The following is a 17,795-nucleotide window of genomic DNA, read 5'->3' on the forward strand; positions in this document are numbered from 1 at the left end:
TGACAGAAACAATCCTTCATCCCCGCTTGCTCAGAATGCTCGAGTTTGGTGCAGTACAAAAACAACCCCATAAAAACCTCGTTCCGGGGTCACAGGAGCTGCTTTGTTCGGCTGCAGCCAGGATGTTTCGTTTTCTAGCTCCGCTTCAACTCTTTCTCTCCCGATGCCACCATTAAGCCCTGAACCACAGCTTGTTCAGCTGAAATCACCCCAGATCTTTCTATGTGTTGCAGAGGGGATTCTCCAGTTAAAAAAGGGCCGTGTTTTCCCATAAATAGGACTCCAACAACAAATCCTTGTGGCTCGGCTCGTGTATTCCCAGAGCCTCCTTGCCCCTAGGGAATACTCCTTGCCCCCAGAGCCCAGCCTATGTGCAGGGAATAGGGTTGTGGCATGGCTCTGTAAGGACTTCCCCATGGCAAGTCAGGGCTTCAGACACTGGGCTGTGGGGAGAAGGCCAGGTTAGCTGGAACTTCAAGGGCTGATCCCATCCTGGGTGTACTGTGGCTCTCCTGGGTGGCGAATGGGCTGGTTGGGACAGTTTGAGTGTATTTGTGGTGAGTTTGGGTCACTTCTACAATGCCAAACTAGGAAATCTCTCCCTAAAGCCAGTTTGGGATCGAGGCTGCACTTGGGGCTAAAAGAGGCAAAAAAGCTGTTTGGAATCAAGCACCCAAACACTTCCGCCCAGCTCAGGAGTGTTTCCCAGTGCCACATTTAAACCCTGTTCCCTGAATCCCCATCAGCTTCCTCGAATCCCCCATCCTGCAGGGATGTCACCGAGTGGAGCCATGTCGCTGGGGCACACATCCTGATGGCACTGAGAGCAGCAGCCGCATCCAAACCCCCCAGAGCACCGCCTATGCCATCCTGCACGAGGGCTGTGTTTAATACACTGGGCTGTATTTAAGCCATGCAAACAAAGTCTCCTGTATAAGTGTGAATTCCCTGACAGCAGCACATGGAAGGGCAGGGAAGGTGTTTTCTTGTGCAGGGGTTGGGCTGGGCCAGGAGATGAGACAAGTTTAAATTAGAAAAGGCTCATGCCCCATGAGTCTTTATTCTTGGCTTCACCCACAGAGGCTACAAGTGATGCTGGTGACACGGTGCTGGCTGCACTGACAGCACGCGAGGAAAGCGGCTCCACTTCAAAGGGCCGGGGCAGGGAAGGACGGAGGGCGAGGGCTCATTAACCTCGGGAGCGCGTTAGATGGGTTGATAACCGGCTTTAATTAGTCCGGGGCAGGGGAGAGACGAGGCCGCGTCCCGGCGGGAGCGTGTGCGCGGTGCCGGATCGGCACAACCCCAGGTGAGCGCCCGCGGGCTGCACCTGCCTGCGTGGGCTCAGCACACGCGTGACGGGGCATGTCCGTGAGCGGGGACGCGCCTGGCAGCACCACCAGCACCATGGGCTGAGCTGCTCCCACAGGGATGCTCTGCCCTGGCACTGGGAGAGGGTCAGGAGCATCCCTCCCCCTCTGCGCTGCTCCAGCCCCCGGGGGTTCGGTTCTGCTGGGTGCTTCCGTGGTGCTGCTCTTCCACATTAGGATTAAATGTGTTACTGTGAGGGTGCTGAGGCTCTGGCACAGGGTGCCCAGAGAAGCTGTGGCTGCCCCATCCCTGGCAGTGCTCAAGGCCAGGTTGGACACAGGGGCTTGGAGCAGCTGCTCCAGTGGAAGGGGTCCCTGCCTGTGGCAGGGATTGGAGCTTTAAGGTCCCTTCCAACCCAAATCAGGCTGTGATTCTGTGAGTCTATGAAATCCCATCATCTCTTGGGTGAGCAACCAGCCCAACCCTGTGGTTGCACCGGGGACAGCAAAGTGGTCAGGCAGGGAGCAGTGAAAGCACCGGGTGCTGGCTGAAACTCCTGGCCATGGCACGGTGCAGCACAGCCAGAGAGACCAGGAAACACCTTTTTGGCCTGGGTTACCTGAATCTTGGCTCTGTCTGCATCCTGATGCTGAGCGGGTGAGCGGCCAAGGGTCAGGGGGGCTCTCCATCCCGGCACAGAGCTCCAGTGATCCGGTGAACCGTTCTCCAGCCCCTGCCTGGGCTCTGGCTGAGCTCCAGGAGGGATATTTTACACCGGTGCTACCAGGCAGCATATTTCCTTTCCATTCTAGCAACTTGCAAAGTCCCCTGGGTCCCTGCAAACATATACAGCTGATTCTTTAAGATGGGGAGGAAAATAACTGCAGCAGAGCTGGGTTTGGCTGCAGAGGGGGACCTGGAGGTACTGTTCCAGGTGCTGTCCCCAGGGTGGCTGCAGCCCGTCCCCCCCTTGGCAGGTTTCACTGTTTGCCTTTGCAGCCGGAGGGTTTATTGCAGCCGGGAACACCCACCTTTTTCTTCACTGTCTGCCATGAAATCGATACAGCAATTTCATTTCTCAGTCATAAATGAAATGAGCTGTAAAGTAAAGTTGGGTGTTTAAGCCAGAGTGAAAGAATGAATTGTTCTAATGGGGGATGTTAACGAGGGGATTAAATGGTGCTGCGGAACACAGGGGTCCCTGGGCTACCCTCAGGGCTCCCCGAACCGTGGTGCTGGTTGGATCTGTGTGGTCCAATCCAGGTGGGCACCCTGCAGCACCGAGGCTTTGGGTGCTGGTGGCAAAGGACCAGACCCAAGGGAAGTGTGGATGGCATTGCTGCAGCTCTGCTGGTCCCTCTTCACCAGCATCATCATCACAGCAGCAGCTGCTTCCATGTGAAGGGAGAATGAAAGCACATGGAGAAGAAAACCCCAAAGAAACCAAAGGGATGTTTCTTAACAACAGCATTTCAGCTGCCCCAAAGCACATAGTTTTCTACCCATGATTTTTTGGAGGGACATGAAACCAACTGCACAGAGGTTTCTGTTCCCAGGGCTGGGCAGTTTGCAGCACATGGGTTGTTTCCCCAGGTTCTGAAGGCTGGCACTGGCCTCTGTCACCCAGGATTCACCCAGCTCCACACCACTGACTATTAAACCCATTTGGTCTTTGCTTTCCTGCTCACAGCCCAGCCTCAGGAGCCCTCCTCTCCCTGGACCCCATCTCTTCTCCTGCCCTGGCTCCATCATCTATTTTCCAGTGTAAAATAACCCAGCGCCGACCCAGGGCAAGAGCGAGCACGTTGACAAGTCCAAAAATACGAGGCCATATTATCTTTAAACCATTAAGCCAGCCCACAGTGAAAGCCCTATTGGGCCAGGAGGAACTCCAGCCAAGTTCCCGGCGTCCACCCCCCGCTCCAGTTGTATTCCCCTGGAAATCCTCGCAAAGAAAAACACAGGGCATGAAAAATACTTGGTTTTCATTCAAAGCCCTCGAATGTGAGGGGTTCTGTGGCTTTCAATGGGGCTTTGATTCCTATAGATGATGGAATGTTTTCAGAACATTGAAAAAATGTTCTCCACCTTCCTATCTTCTATTGGCAGCAACCGCGGCGCTGCAGGGGCAGACCCTCGCCTTCTCTTACCTTGAGGCTTCGCTTTCAAACTACAACCGTGTTTGCTTGTGGCTTTGGAAGCAGAGGAGATAACCCCCACGGGGGGAAGGAAACGGGCTGGAAACGCAGCAGGACCTTTCTTGAAGGGGGATTTTTATCCGTTTTGTTTCATTGAGAGAAAGCAGATCACTCAGCACCCCCGAGCCAACCTGAGCGCCGGTGTTAGGGAGCACAGAGGCATTTCCAGCTCTCCAAGACATAGCTGGCTTCATGAAGATCATTGTCTTTGCCTAAAGAGATCATTTCTTGCTGTTACATCAGTGCTTTCGGATGCACCAGCTGGTGGCTTCACTAAATGCCCCTTTACACGGCATGAGCCTTTTACTTTGATTTCTTTAGTGACTGTAAAGTAGGTTTCTGGCCTTTGCATTTTGAAGGTGAGGTTTAGAGGGCTGGACTCAGCCACGGCATAGGGAACAGACCACTTCGCATTGCTCCCACCTCCACCTGGCACCAGTGGTGCCCGAGAAGCCCTGGAATGCTGCCCCTCTGCCCCGCATGTCCCATGCGGAACCAGGGCTGGTCCCACAAAGCACAGCCCCATTGTACCAGTGCCCTGGGGCCTGGCTGCCCACATTGGTCCCTGCAAAGAGCTTTTTTTGCAGCCCCGTGGGTCCTGGGAGGCCACAGCCAAGCTGGGCCCTGTCCCAGCCCAGCATCACTGGGAGCCAGCGAGCCCCAACTGAGCTGGCATGTGGGGTGGCTTCATAGAATCCCAGCCTGGTTTGGGTTGAAAGGGACCTTGAAAGCTCATCCAGCTCCAACCCCTGGCACAGGCAGGGACCCCTTCCATTGGAGCAGCTGCTCCAAGCCCCTGTGTCCAACCTGGCCTTGAACACTGCCAGGGATGGGGCAGCCACAGCTCCTCTGGGCACTCTGTGCCAGCACCTCAGCACCCTCACAGGGAACAGCTTCTGCCTTAGATCCAACCTGAACTTCCCCTCTTTCAGCTTGAACCATTCACCCCTGTCCTATCACTACAGTTCCCCGTGAAGAGTCCCTCTCTCACAAAGAGAAAGCTTTGCGCTTTCTCCTGCAGGATTAAACCAAACCAGCTTTGATGCATTTGGCATCTTGGAGTCGTGTGAGGAGGTGCGAGCCCAGCCCTGGGCGGCTTGTGCCGAAACACCCGTCACGGGCTGGTTGGACCGGTTGTGCTGGCTGAGCAGCGCCGGAGCACCCAGACACGCCGCGTTCACCCCTATCTCTGCTTCTTCCCCCCTCCTTATGTCAGCTCACCTGCTGGGGTGTATTAAAGCCTCATCTCAATTACAAGAGTCATTAGTCAACACCCAGGAAAGGGCCACCCAGTCTGCGGTGGCTGGGTGCCACCGCGGGTGCCCGGCCCCTGCCCAGGGATCACCGGCAGCACTCCCAGCCCGTGTTTATCAGCGATTCCTTCCATGGGGATTAGAGGAAGCTGAGGGATTTGAATAATCCCGAGGAAGCCGCGCACACGCTGCTATGGAGGCAATGGATGCCAAACCCCAGGATGCAGCCGCTCCAGACCCGATGCCTATGGAAAAGCAGCTGCTGGCTGGTGGTGAAGCTGCTCCTGCAGTGGTGTCCCAGGACATCAGTGTCCCGGCACTGGTGTTCCGGCACGGCAGTGGGGTCTGGCTGGGGCTGGAGACACGTGGGCTCCACTGGGCTTTGCCTGCTGCTGCTCTGCAGGCAGGGACAAGCAGCTCTGCCTGCAGCCGTGTATCAAAGGGGTAGGCAGCACCATGGAGTTAAAGCTTCACTTTCACCCCCCTTGGGTGTCCCCAGGCTCCCCCAGCCCCTGCCCCAGCTCTGGCAGCCACTTCCCATCCCAGCACCGCAGGCTCTGCCTGCCAGAGCTCACGTAGGCAGGAGGTGCCACCTCGATGGAATATGGGATGCAGAATTCCCCTTGCACAACAGGCAGCAACCGGGAGCCAAAGGCATCATTGACAGGAGATGTGGCTGGTCCTCATAAGATGTGAATGCTGAAACCCCCTCCCTGGCCCTGAGAGCCCACAGGCCATGAGCTGACAAACAAAAACCACCCAGCTCTACCTACCACAAGAAATACAAACATAATTAATTTTATATATATATATAAAATGAACTTTTAATGTGTTACCTTTGTGCTAGGAGCACAGTTACCACCTCTGTCACTCCAACGCCGCACATAAAGAGGTCATAAAACACCTTCTCGGAGCCTTTATGGGTTCGAGGATCCCGTTAAGCAGCAGCAGGGGTGGGCAGGGTTAATGGCCAAGACCTCGCACGTGTTGGCCACACTCCACGGCAGCATCCCACAGCCGGCAGGGGCAGATGCTGGTTTTCCTGGAGCTGGGAGCCACGTCTGGGGCTGCTCCGAACCCCATCAGGTCCCTTGTTTGGCTCCAATCGAGCTGAAATTATCCAAGGCAAACGTCAAAGGCCCTTCTGTAACCCAGTGCAGGGTTGAGCTCCCCCTCCATGAGCTCCAGCACTTGCCTACAGGGAAAAATTGCTTATTAGATTAAACCCAAGCCCCTCTTCATGAATCCGCTCCCTCTTCCTGAGCCCAATCACTTTAGAAGGCAGAAGTGGAATAAAACCACAGGACGGCTTTAAAGCGACTCACCCTTCACAGGAGATACTTCAGCCTTCTGAAACCTCACAAATAAACTTTGCTTTAAAAGTTTGACTTGTGGTGCAGTTTTGGCAAGTTCAGACCCCTTAAAGAGCCCATTTCCTGTGCTCTGGGTTGCTATCTGCAGGCTTGGGAAGATACACAGGTGGATGGACTAAATGTTAGCTCTTTGCTCCCTAACCTGGCCCTCTGAGTCAGGAAGCTGCTGTGCTGATGCAGAGCTCAGGGCTGCTCCAGGATGGACTAACGTTCCCGGCTGGAGAGCACAGAGCACACGGAGATGCTCAGGATGGGCTTAGGGAAAAATAGGAATTGGGCCTGAAGGAAAGGGCTGGAAACCAGGCTCAACCCCAGCTTCCCACTGCCTGTGCTGCAGAAAACCTGAGGACAAGCAGGATGGAGGGGATGGAGTCCCCCCTTCCCCAGGACACTGGGTTTGCCTGTCCATGAAATGGTTCCTTGGCAGCAGCCAGAGTCAGTTAATGCCCATTTGCAGGAGCCCTGCAGGGCTCTGGCTTCAAAATTGCAAAGGAATTTTTATTCTTGGTTTAAAAAAGAAAAGGGTAATAAATAATAATTATAATTTATGGGATGCTTATAATTACAATTTATGGAAGCCCAGGGATGGGAAGCATCTGCCAGCACCGGTGGTGGCAGCGCTCCATCCTGCCCTGTCCCCACTGAGCCCACAGTGCAGGAGGGACCACAGGATCGGTGCATCCATGGAGTTGCACCAAGCCAGGTCCAGCTTTTGGACCAGGATTAATTCCCCTGGTAACCATCCAACCTCAATCCAACCTTGCTCTTCAGGAGATGCTCAAAGTGCTTGTTCTTTGACTGGGAAAAGTGGTCTGGCTGGGAACCTCCTCCCCTTCTTCCAGCATCAGCAGCCTTGGGGGCTTGGATATATCCTATCTTATCCTACCCTACTCTCTCCTCTCCCTCTCTCTCTCTCTCTCTCTTCTCCATGTATTATAAACAATCCTCCTATTTTCTCTCCATCCACCTCTCAGATGCCTCCCAGGCCATTCCAAAACCCCTGGGGCTGCTTCCTGCCCCCCTCCCCACCCCCCCAAGCCCACCCAAGGGTGCCTGGGGATGGAGCAGGATGGGGAGGGGAAACTGAGGAATAATGCTCTGGATGCATTTGCCAGCACTGGTCCCTGAAGTTCAGCTCTGGAGATGGAAAACGAGCGTCTGGAAGGAACCACAGCCCCGGGGGGGCTTAGGGGGATCTGCCTTGCCCAGAGTTGGACACTGAAACCCAGTTTGATTTCCATCTGCAAACACCAGGGACCCACTTGGCTGGGAAGCAAAATAGACAGGCCTGAAATGCTGATAATAAATTACATATAAACCCCCCAAACATTAAAAATGCAGCCAGGCCCCTCGCTCAGAGTGAAGCTGGGAGCATGTACGAGGGGTCTCTGGTTTCACTCTGCATCACAACCCTGCAACTGATGTGCATGGCTGCCTGCAATGCAAGGCAGAGCAGGCAGGGCAGGCAGGGCAGTGCAGTGCATGCAGGGCAGGGCAGTGCATGCAGCACAGGGCAGTGCAGTGCGTGCAGGGCAGTGGCTGCTCTCTTTGGCTCCTCAAGAAGGCAGAAGTTAGCCCTGGCTTCACCATCGCCTCCCGCAGGGCTTGGATGAGGCCGTGCCAAGGTAGCACACAGCCCTCTCCTACCTATCTGCTTAGGCTGCAGGTTTTTAGGACAAGATTTTTGCTTAGGACAAGCTTTATGCCTCTGCCAATGTAAAGATCCTTTTAAACCTCATGTTAAGGAGCTTTGCAAGAGTCAGAACTCGCTCCTGTTCCCACCCAGCTGCTGCCAGCCCCATATCAGCTCTTTTCACTCAATTGAGCTCCCCCAGAGCTGTGTTTGCTTCCCACATGATATCAGGATGTGCTCGGGCACCCAATGGGTGATGGACCCCAACACCAGCTCAGCCCCTGCCCCCAAAGCCACCATCTGCTGCCCATGAGACACCGGCTCACTTGGCTCTGCTGCTCCGTCCCAGTCAGCCGGGCTCCGGAGCCCGACAATAACCCTGGTGCTGCCAAAACCACGGGGAAATAAACATCTGTGAAAAAAATAAAAGGCAAAATCGAGGGGGGAAACAACAGAACGTAGTCACAGCTCTGTTCCTGTGGTGGGAGCCAAGCCCAGCCTCGGGGCTGGACCGAGCAGGAGGAGGAAATTCCAGCCTTGCCGCCTGCCGCCACAGGAAGATGCTGAAGGTGCCCACAGAGACCCTGGTGAGAAATGCGCTGTGCAGAGCCCGGGCTGCCCGGGACAGCGGCACCGGATCTGCCTTTTGGTCTTTGGATTTTCCACTGCAAGCCCAGACATCGGCCTTGGCCTTCCTGGAACACCCAGACAGAAACTGGCAGGACCTGGCATCACATCTCTCAGCCAGCACGTTGCTGAGGGGTTGATGGATGTCGTGGATATCCAAACAACCTTTCCAGAGGAGCAGGAGCATCCCAGCTTCCCATGCGAACACGAGCAAAGCCACAGGGATGCAGGGTTGGGAGCAGGGAGCCTCTTTGCTGGTCCCCTCCACTCCAGAGAAGCCGTTTCCCACCGCTTGGAGCCCAGGCCGCTGCAAGGGATGGGATTGCTCATTCCCACAGGGTTTGCAGCTGGTTCCCTCCCTAGCTCCAGCCTCCCCTCCCAGCAGGATGGAGCTTTGCCTGGCAGAGGCCAGTGGGGACCTCGCTGAGTCAGGCAGGAGGGATGCGGGATGCAGCCTGTTCCCAGGGCTCCGGCACGGAAAGAGCTGGAGCGTCTCTGCAAACAAGGGCAGACACTGTCTGTAAGCCCTTGGCTGTCTCCAGCTTGGCAGGACCATGAGCTCCAGACTCACCCATGTCCCTGCCACACCAGCCATGCTTTGCCCATGTCCTGGAACACGGACCCATCCCACTATCCTGGACCTGGCTCCTCCTGACACCCCACTGGGATTGACCAGGACAAGAGGAGAGCGCAGCCCATCTCACCTCACAGCACTGGAGGGGAGAGAGGAGGAAAAAAGGAACCTGAACCCAAACCCACACGTTGCTGGTTTCTGGGAATGGTTTGCATTGACCACAGGAAATAGCACACACGTCCAGGCAGAACTCGCCTGTCGAGGGCAGGAGGGACACACCATACCCAGCACCACACACCTATCACCTTCCTCTCCCCAGCAACACAGCGTCTGAGCTACCAAGAGGTTTGGCATCCCCCCTCAAGCACCAGAATGCAACAAGAGTATTTCAACTTGGAGAACCCCAACCCACTCCCAGCACCTCTAGGACACAGCAAAACCAGTGTGGCTTGAGAGCTGTGGTGCAGCATCACATCTGCTCAGCACACCACCCTATGGTCCCTAGTGGGTCTCAAGCCATCCCCTTCACTGCCATCAGCTGTGCAGCCCAGCTCAGCCCCACAACCTGGTTTTCCTTGGCCACACACCCCAGAGCAGGAGCTGATGTGAACCAAGTGGCTGCACCATCCCCAGCTCACAGGGACACTGAGGGGGGACCGGGCAGCACCAGTGCATTGTGCAATATCCCTGGTATCAGCCTGGCTTTGAAATGCAAAGGCAGAGAGATCTGTTAGGTGCAGGTAGTGCTGTTGTGGTCTGGGGCAAACAAAGTACACAATATGAACTGGCTGCAATTGCTAATCAACGAGCAGATTCAGACCAAGAGGCAGCTCGCATGTAAATCACATTTACCGCTAATTAAATGCACAAAGGAGATTTTTCCAGGCATCCAAGGTTGCTCCTGAACACCCACATGCACACACCCAGCACCTCTGCACAGCGACGGCTTTTTTCTGCGCACAAAGCAGCTCATTTCCATGCGTGTGGATTGGGCAACGCGGCGTTCCCGTCTTCCCTTCCCTGCTCCCACCAAGGGCATGTGTGGCCTGCACAGTGGCAGCACCCAACCCACCACCCGCTTGGTCTCCCAAGCTTCCCCCCCACCAGTGGCTATCTCAGGGTATCTGGATGGGAAACATAGGGCAATGGGGCAATTCCAGCCCATTTCCAGCTTTGTTGAGCCAGTGAGGTCCTGAAGGCGTTGAGCTGCAGGTTTGGGGGAATCAGTTGGTTTGAGGGACAAGACCCAAGGGGTCCCATTGCGCAGAGGAAAACCTGAGGTCCAGCCACTTGCTGGTCAGCACATGTACCACAGGCCATAGGAGAAAGTTATGTGTTGGTGTGAGGACATCACTGGTGATGTTCCATGGGCCATACCAAGGGTTGCTCTGGGGCAGCACCCAACCCAGTCAGTGTTTGCACACACCAAAGGAGGTGCTGGAAGGGCACGGGGAGATTGGAACTTCCTTCTTCCCACCCTGTCCAGTGATGGTGAGGGGCAGGAGGCACAACCTTGTGCTCAATGGCTGGGTGTCAGAGCCCAGGAGCATGCAGGGATGGCTGAGCAGCAGACCCGGCCATGTCTCTGTGTTTCACAACTGCAGTGGCTTCTGCTGCCCCCACCACCACCCACAGCTCGGGTGTGTTTGAAAGATCTAGATGTCGACTTTGTATCTCCTGCTCATCTCCAGTTCAAGCATTCCTTCTTGTTTACTGGTGCGCTCCCAGTCACAGGATCCCAGTCAAGGGAAGGAGCTTTCATTTCCTAGGGACATCTTGCATTCATTAAGACTTGTTGTTATTGACTTACAAGGCTGCTAATTCTCAAGGTCCAATTTAGCCCTCAAAACCACTAACATGTGTGCTGGGGAGTTGCTACATCACTGCCATCAGCCAAGTGTGCTGGCCAACACAGCATGGTCAGGCATGGAGGAAGTCCCAGGTTGAAGCCATCTTCCCCATTACCCTGTGGGGGAGATATTTGGGTCTTCTCTGCCCCAGAGCACAGCAGTGATGTCTTCACTCACAAACAAGCTCAAGTATTTGCCCTCTGCACATGGGAACAAGAGTCAATGAAGAGCAGCGGCAATGCTGGAGGAGACACCATAAGGTGACAGGGACACCGGGTCCCCCACACCAGCACTGCTATGGAGCCGTGGGCACAGCCATGGGGCTGCAGCCCCTGACCTGGAAGCAGAGCAGAGATCCCTGGGGTGGGAGGATGAACCCATCTCCCCAGGGTTGATCAACCCATTGCCGAGCACCACGAGACAGCGCCGCAGACGCCGGCTGAGGAGCAAATCCAAGTGGTTTGAGAAGTTGCCTCAGCCACGGATGAACTGCAGCAACTGACCACAGACGGGCTCCGTGTCTGGGCCCAGCACGGAGTCAAACAGGTTTTGCCCAGCTGCCCATCGCGGGGCATCTCTCCATGGGGAGCCCGCGGGGAGGGCAGGTTCCTGCGCCGCCTCCCCGCAGCCCCACGCACTATATTTAGTGATCCCAGCTCCCCTGGAGCCCCTCGGGGCGCTGACTCACACCAGGGGTGGATTGAAGTGGGGCGGCTGAAGCAATTCCAGCCGCACCCCGACGGGAGCTGCAGCCCCCACTGTGGCTCAGCCGGGAATTACGCGGCTCCGGAGCCGCGGAGGCTGCGGCTGCCCCATGGCGCCGGTGGGAGCCGCAGCAGGGCTGGGAGGATGCAGTGGGATGCACCTGCACAAGGAGCACTTGGGAATGTCCCCCATGCCACACAAAGGGTGGTCACAGCCTTGAGAATCTGAGGCTCCATAAAAGCTCAAGGAGAAAGAAACCGAACCAAACCTAGAGGCTCTGACCTATCACTGAGCTGGTACAAACCGCATCCCCACGCATCACCTTCCCTCCCTAGCCCCTGTTGTGGCAGGTTTGGATGGCACGACAGGGCAGGACTCCCCTTCCCTGGCTGCCCAAAGCCTGGTGTGGGACGAGGAGCTGGAGGGTCCCAGCATGGGGGTGCTGAGTCCTTCAGAGAGGGATTGCAACCCCACTTCTGCAAAGGTCTCATTTGGGGTCACCTGGAGGAGACAAAACAGGAGTAAAGCTCCAGAAAACATGCCCTCTGCAGAGGCGGGTTTGGGTCCCTGGATGGTGCCTGATGTGCGGCCAATGGCAGCAGCCCCTGGAATCCTGCTGCAGGCTCCTTGGATGCCCCTTGCTTCCAAGCTGAGCCTGTCCCAGCACACATCAGTCAAGCAGAATCCATGAAGCGATTGCTGCCATTCCTCCAGTGAGCAAAGTGCTGGCAGCCAGGACCACACGAGACCCCCACGTGCTTATACAAGGCATGGAAGCAGGAACACTGCATGGCCATAGAAATCTCTTCATACACACAAGACCTGCTCAAGTCACTCAAGCACAGAGATAACAGCTCCAGCATGAACCCAAATCACCACCTCAACAGGAAGAGTGCTGGGATTTGCATCCAGAGGTCAAGCTGCAATGCAAACTGGCGCTCCATCAGGAATTGAGCGGGATGCAGGCAAATGCCTTCTGGGAAACAGCACAGGATCGTTGGTACCCTGCGGGCTAACGCATCCCCAGGGCACAGTGAGAACAGGAGGTGCTCCAGGCCTGCAAGAAGCCAGGGTTCCTCCACGTGCTGCGGTGAAACGAGTCCATCCCTGCCACAAGCAGTGTGGCCCATGGAACCTGCTGGGTCCCTTTGGAAATCAGACTCCTCAAGTGCTTTGGGAAGGGCTGAGAGCTGCTCCAAGAGCCCATTGCCAGCACCAAGTCCCAGGAAACCCAGCCTTGGGTTCCTTGGAAAAACTGATTCTCAGGTCATGGCTAAGAGGGACTTGAATTCATTACCAGGTAGTTAAGGAATGCAGATGAAGGGGAGCCTGGGCAGAACAGATAGACCTAGCTACAGGCAGGCTTAAGGCAACCTGTAATTAAAGGGTTCTACTAATTCCTCACAGGTTCATGTAATCACTTAACTGCCCATGAGGACTTTGTCCTTGGAAGCAGCTGACCCAGCCACTGCTCTTGGAATGACTGTGGAGAAGACAGGGGACATCAGACAGACTCAGTGAGTCACCTGCAGATTAACCAGGATGGGACATGACACCGCAGGGCTGGGGACCTTAAAGATGCAGTCATGCTGAACAACCAAAACAGTCCCTTTTGGCACTAAAAACCTACATCTCCATGTGCTGCCCACAGAGCCACGTGTGTCTTCAGAGGACCACGGGAGACAGAGTCCCAGCACACAGCATCCCTTGGGAAGCCTGAACAACACCAGGATGGTTTAAGGCCTTAAAACAGCAGCTGAAAAAATCCAAGTGGGTTGTTTCCTACTGGACATATTTGGGAATGTATTTATTTTATATCTCATGAAAAACATTCCAGCAGGGAAGTGAGAAGCCAAGAAAGGAAAAAGAGGGGAGGGGGAAAGAAAGAAAACAAATTTGAACCGGGAACGTTTTACATGCAGTATTAAATCTCCAGCACACAATGAATCACGCAGCTCTGGGTCTAACAAGGAGGACTCCAGAAAGTCTGTAGCATGAAGGAGTCACTGGAGACTCTAAGAAATATGACAAGTTTGGTCCAAAGTGCACAAAAGGAGGGGTTTTGGTAAAGGAAAAGGAAAGAAAGGGGAAAAAAACCCTCTGACAGAAAAATCTCTGAAGTTTGTCCCACAACAGCCTCATTTGTGTAATCCTGCTCAATCCCAGCTCTTTTCCAGCGCTCGAGACTAGAAGGAGATGAAAAAGTGCAACAAAAGCAACATGTGAGGGAGCTTTTGTCCAGAGCCAACACGCATGGCTCCAGTGGGACAGTGAGCGTCCTGCACACCACCAGCATTTGCACACACACCACTAGTGTTTGCACGCACACAACCAGCGTTTGCATGCACACAACCAGCGTTTGCACACATACCACTGGCATTTGCACGCACACAACCAGCGTTTGCATGCACATCACCAGGCTTTGCATGTATATCACCGGTGTTTGCACACACACCACCAGTGTTGACACACAGACCACTTGTGTTTGCACACACACCACACCAGGGAGCAGCAGGGATGGAGCCCAGAGAGCCACCAAACTTGTTCCTTGGCCCCAGGCTGGGTTTACACAGACAAAGATCTGTCTGGAGCTCTCTAACACGTCCTTCACCCCACGGTGGTGGTTCTGGCCTGCCCAGGCACAAAGAGTTTCCTTGAATCTAACCTGAATCTGCACCTCCTGTCTGCTCGCCCTGGACAGCAGCTCCCCTCCATGGCTCACATCTGCACGGGGGGGGGGGGATTTGTGCCTCTTCCCAGCCCGTGTCTCTCCGGACAACGCACCCGCTCCCTCCGGGCATCCTGCTCTAGGCTCCATCTCTCCTCTCTTCTATGGAATTCCAGAAATAGCCACTTACCGCTGAGGTTTGACCTCACAGGCTCCAGCCCTGGCTCGGGGCAGCACGCACAGGACAGCACGAGGCAGAGGAAACCCTGAGGAAAGCCTCTGGCACAGCCTCTCCCACCGCTTCCCATGCTTGGTTTGAGCTGGGCAAGGCAGGAGCCAGTTCCTCTCTTCAGATCCAGCGGGGTTGTGAGATTGATTTGGGCCTGAAGAGAGGGGTCGTGCACTCAGGCACAAGATGTGAGGAGCCTGAGAGCTCCATCAGTGATGCTGGGCACAGACAGAGCTGCCTCCAGCCCTTGCAAAGCCAGCAAAACCTGGCACAGACACCGGTCACCACCACAGCAGTGGCCCGAGAGCCTCCACCATGCTCCCCAGTGCCCAGAGATGTGGCTGTATCTGCCACTCAAAGGCAGCTGCTTCTGCCCCACGGCACAGCAATGCCTTCCCATTCCTGAGGCAGGGAGCAGAGACCTGTCCACCTCCAGACCACTGCCACCCCACACAGGACCTGGTGCCCTTCACCTCCAGAGCAAACCCACAGGTCTGCAGCAGCAAAGAGAACCAATCCCACCGGGGCTCGGTGGCCTCTGTGCCCAACACAAGTTATGACCAACTCCACAAGGAGCTTGACCACACATGGATTGGCCAGGGCAAGGCACAACCTCTGGCCTCCCTTAGCCAACAGCAGCCATGGTAGCAGAGGAATGTCTCACCTTGCCCCATTGCACCAAGCTCCAGCTGGAGCATCAATCCTTACAGCACATGGAAGGAGGAATGCACAAGTCAGCAAAGGAGTGGGGCAGGTGGAGGAGGCTCCAGAACGGGGGGTGCCCCTTTTTCCTTGGTAGAACTTGGCTGCAGGAAGCTGAGGATGAACCTGTTGGCTCGGCTCAGCCCAGCATCTCCCTGGCACTTCACAGGCGTTGTGGTTTGCTCCATTACCGCCATGGCAGGGCCTTTTGGGGAGCTCGCTGCTGCTCCAAGCACCTTTGATGCAGGATGGTAAAATGTAACATGGGGGAGGGGAAGAAAGCCTACCCCATGGGCATGCACGAGCAAAGCAGACTCATTCCTTGGCCTTTCATCTGCCTTAATAACATGTTTTCTGTGGCATCTATAGAAACCTGCTAATGGCAAAGAGTATGAGCTCGTCTGAAACGTGAATCCAGCCTCTCCCCATATCTCTGGCTGTGATGGAGCCTGAGGAGCGCAAAGCCAGGACTGTTACTCAGTGGGGACCAGCAGAGTCTTCGAGCATCTGCTGTGGTTACCAACAGCATCCACAGCGTTTGCGCTGTCCTGGCTTGAGTAGGTGGGAAATGTGAGGAATTCTTGCTCTGATAACAGGGAAACTCCTGGACTTTCACAGTGGGAATTTCCTACACATCTGAGAGGAAAACCGGGAACCCTCTGGTGGCTGGGGCCAGAGCAAAGGGCATCAGCACTGCTCCGTGGGCTGGACCACGGCGAGGACCTGCAGCGCTGTCTTAAACCGAGCTCTGCCCCCATGATACAGCACTGGAGGGCACCACCAGTATCCAGCATGGAACACATTCAAGGAAAGGCCTTGTAGACTCCTTGTCCTTGGTTTTTCCAAACTCACCATTCAGGTTGTTCTGTATTGCCACAGGCAGGACTAATTCAGCATCACAAACAAAGGAAGAAAAGAGTGTGTCTATGTATTTCTGCATGGAGAAAAAGAAAAGTCCCCACAGCTCCCACATGGCCCTTGTCAGGTGGAGGCAGGCACCAGGCACCGGCTCAGGAGCGCTGCGTTTAATTCCTATCCCATCTATTGCCAAGGATCCACCCCGGCTCCAGGAGCCGGAGCTTCCCTGCGCCGAGGCTGACCTCCGCAGGCCGCCTGGGAAACAGCATTCCCGAGCCGCTCCTCAGCACCAGGGACTGGTTGAAGCCCTTTGTCTACTGAACCCATTGCGGTACCTCCAGGGCACTGAGCGCCGGCGGGGCTTGGGGCTGCCCGATGGATCCATTGGGAGCTCCTGGGCTTGTTTCTCTTCTCCATCTTCCTAGCACATCCAGGGCTCCTTCCTGTGCATCTCCCCTGCTGCTGCCCTCCCCTGTTCCAGAAGAGGTTAGAAAAGACATGGATACCACAGAAATGGAAGGCTCACACCGTTCATGAAGCCATGGGTCAAACGGGGCTATTCCACACAGATCAAGTACTGCAGGGCCAGGAGCTGACCCAGGAGTCCCCATTCCCAAGATCCACATCATCTGCTCAGAACAGGTGATGATGGTCCAAGGGCTGTTTGCACCTCTGCACTAACATCATGCCCAAGGAGCTTATCCTGTCTCTGGTTACTCAGCAGGGCACCAAACACCAAGGATTTGGGGTTTCAGCTCAAAAAGGAAAACCAAAAATGACTTTGCTGCTGTAGCTGGCACTGAGGCTTCTTTCCCAAAGTCTGAACGAGCACCAGAGGCACCAGCGCTGTGCACCAGCTGCTTTGCCAAGGGTTCCACTGGGAACTGTGGATCTGAATCCCTGGTCGCAGCATTTGCCTCCTCCAAGCCTTGGGTCTGTCTGGGCATTAGTGCCCAATCCCAGTGGAGCCGTGCTGATCCCACAGCCACCCGCAGCACCAGCTCCCCCAGTGCAGCAAGTGACAGGGATGCAGCTTCCTGCAGAGGGGCAGGTTTAGGGTTAGGGTTAGGGTTAGGGTTAGGGTGATGCTGGGGAGCAATTCAGAGCAGGAGAATCAAAGGGAGGGTTATCCAGAGCCTGATTTTAACACCCAGAGCAGCAGAGCAGAGCCAAGGGAACTGGCAGGACCAAGAGAGTTCACAGGAGGACGTTGGCCACATGTGGCATGAGCTGCTCTGTGTCCCTCCACCCCACACACTGCTTTGCCTTTTGGTCCTGCTGAGCCGTATCCCAGCACTGACACCATGAGAGGTTCCCCCACAGCAACCCAGCCAAGGCCATTTCACCACGATGGTAACAACAACCATACTTGGGAGGGCTGAGGAGCAGCCACATCCACAGCAAACACTCAGCACTCCCAGTGCCACTGCAGGAGCAAGCAATGCCAATGGGAAAACAGCTTCTGACATGGAGAGGGCAGAACCCTTCTGACTGTTCTCATGGGGGTAAGTAGACTTCTTGCCCCGCAGACCCATCACTCTCCCTGGCCTGCTGGTACAAAGAGGAGATTTGCTAGACCAGTGCTGTGAAGAAGACATGAGAAAAAACAGTCTCCCATGAAAAGCAGCATTGAGGAAGGCACCTGGCAGACAGTGGGATCATCCGGCGTCCTGCAGAGCCGGGCGTCTATACTGGAGCAAACCCTGTGTAGATACCCCAGGCTGGGCAGAGATCAGCATCGCAGGAAGGGTGTAAATAGAGTTACGAGTGTAACGCCGATTCCAGTTTGCCCACTAACAACATTCCCATTCACT

The sequence above is a fragment of the Melopsittacus undulatus genome, chromosome 14 (genome assembly GCF_012275295.1).
Source record: "Melopsittacus undulatus isolate bMelUnd1 chromosome 14, bMelUnd1.mat.Z, whole genome shotgun sequence".
Lineage (NCBI taxonomy): Eukaryota > Metazoa > Chordata > Aves > Psittaciformes > Psittaculidae > Melopsittacus > Melopsittacus undulatus.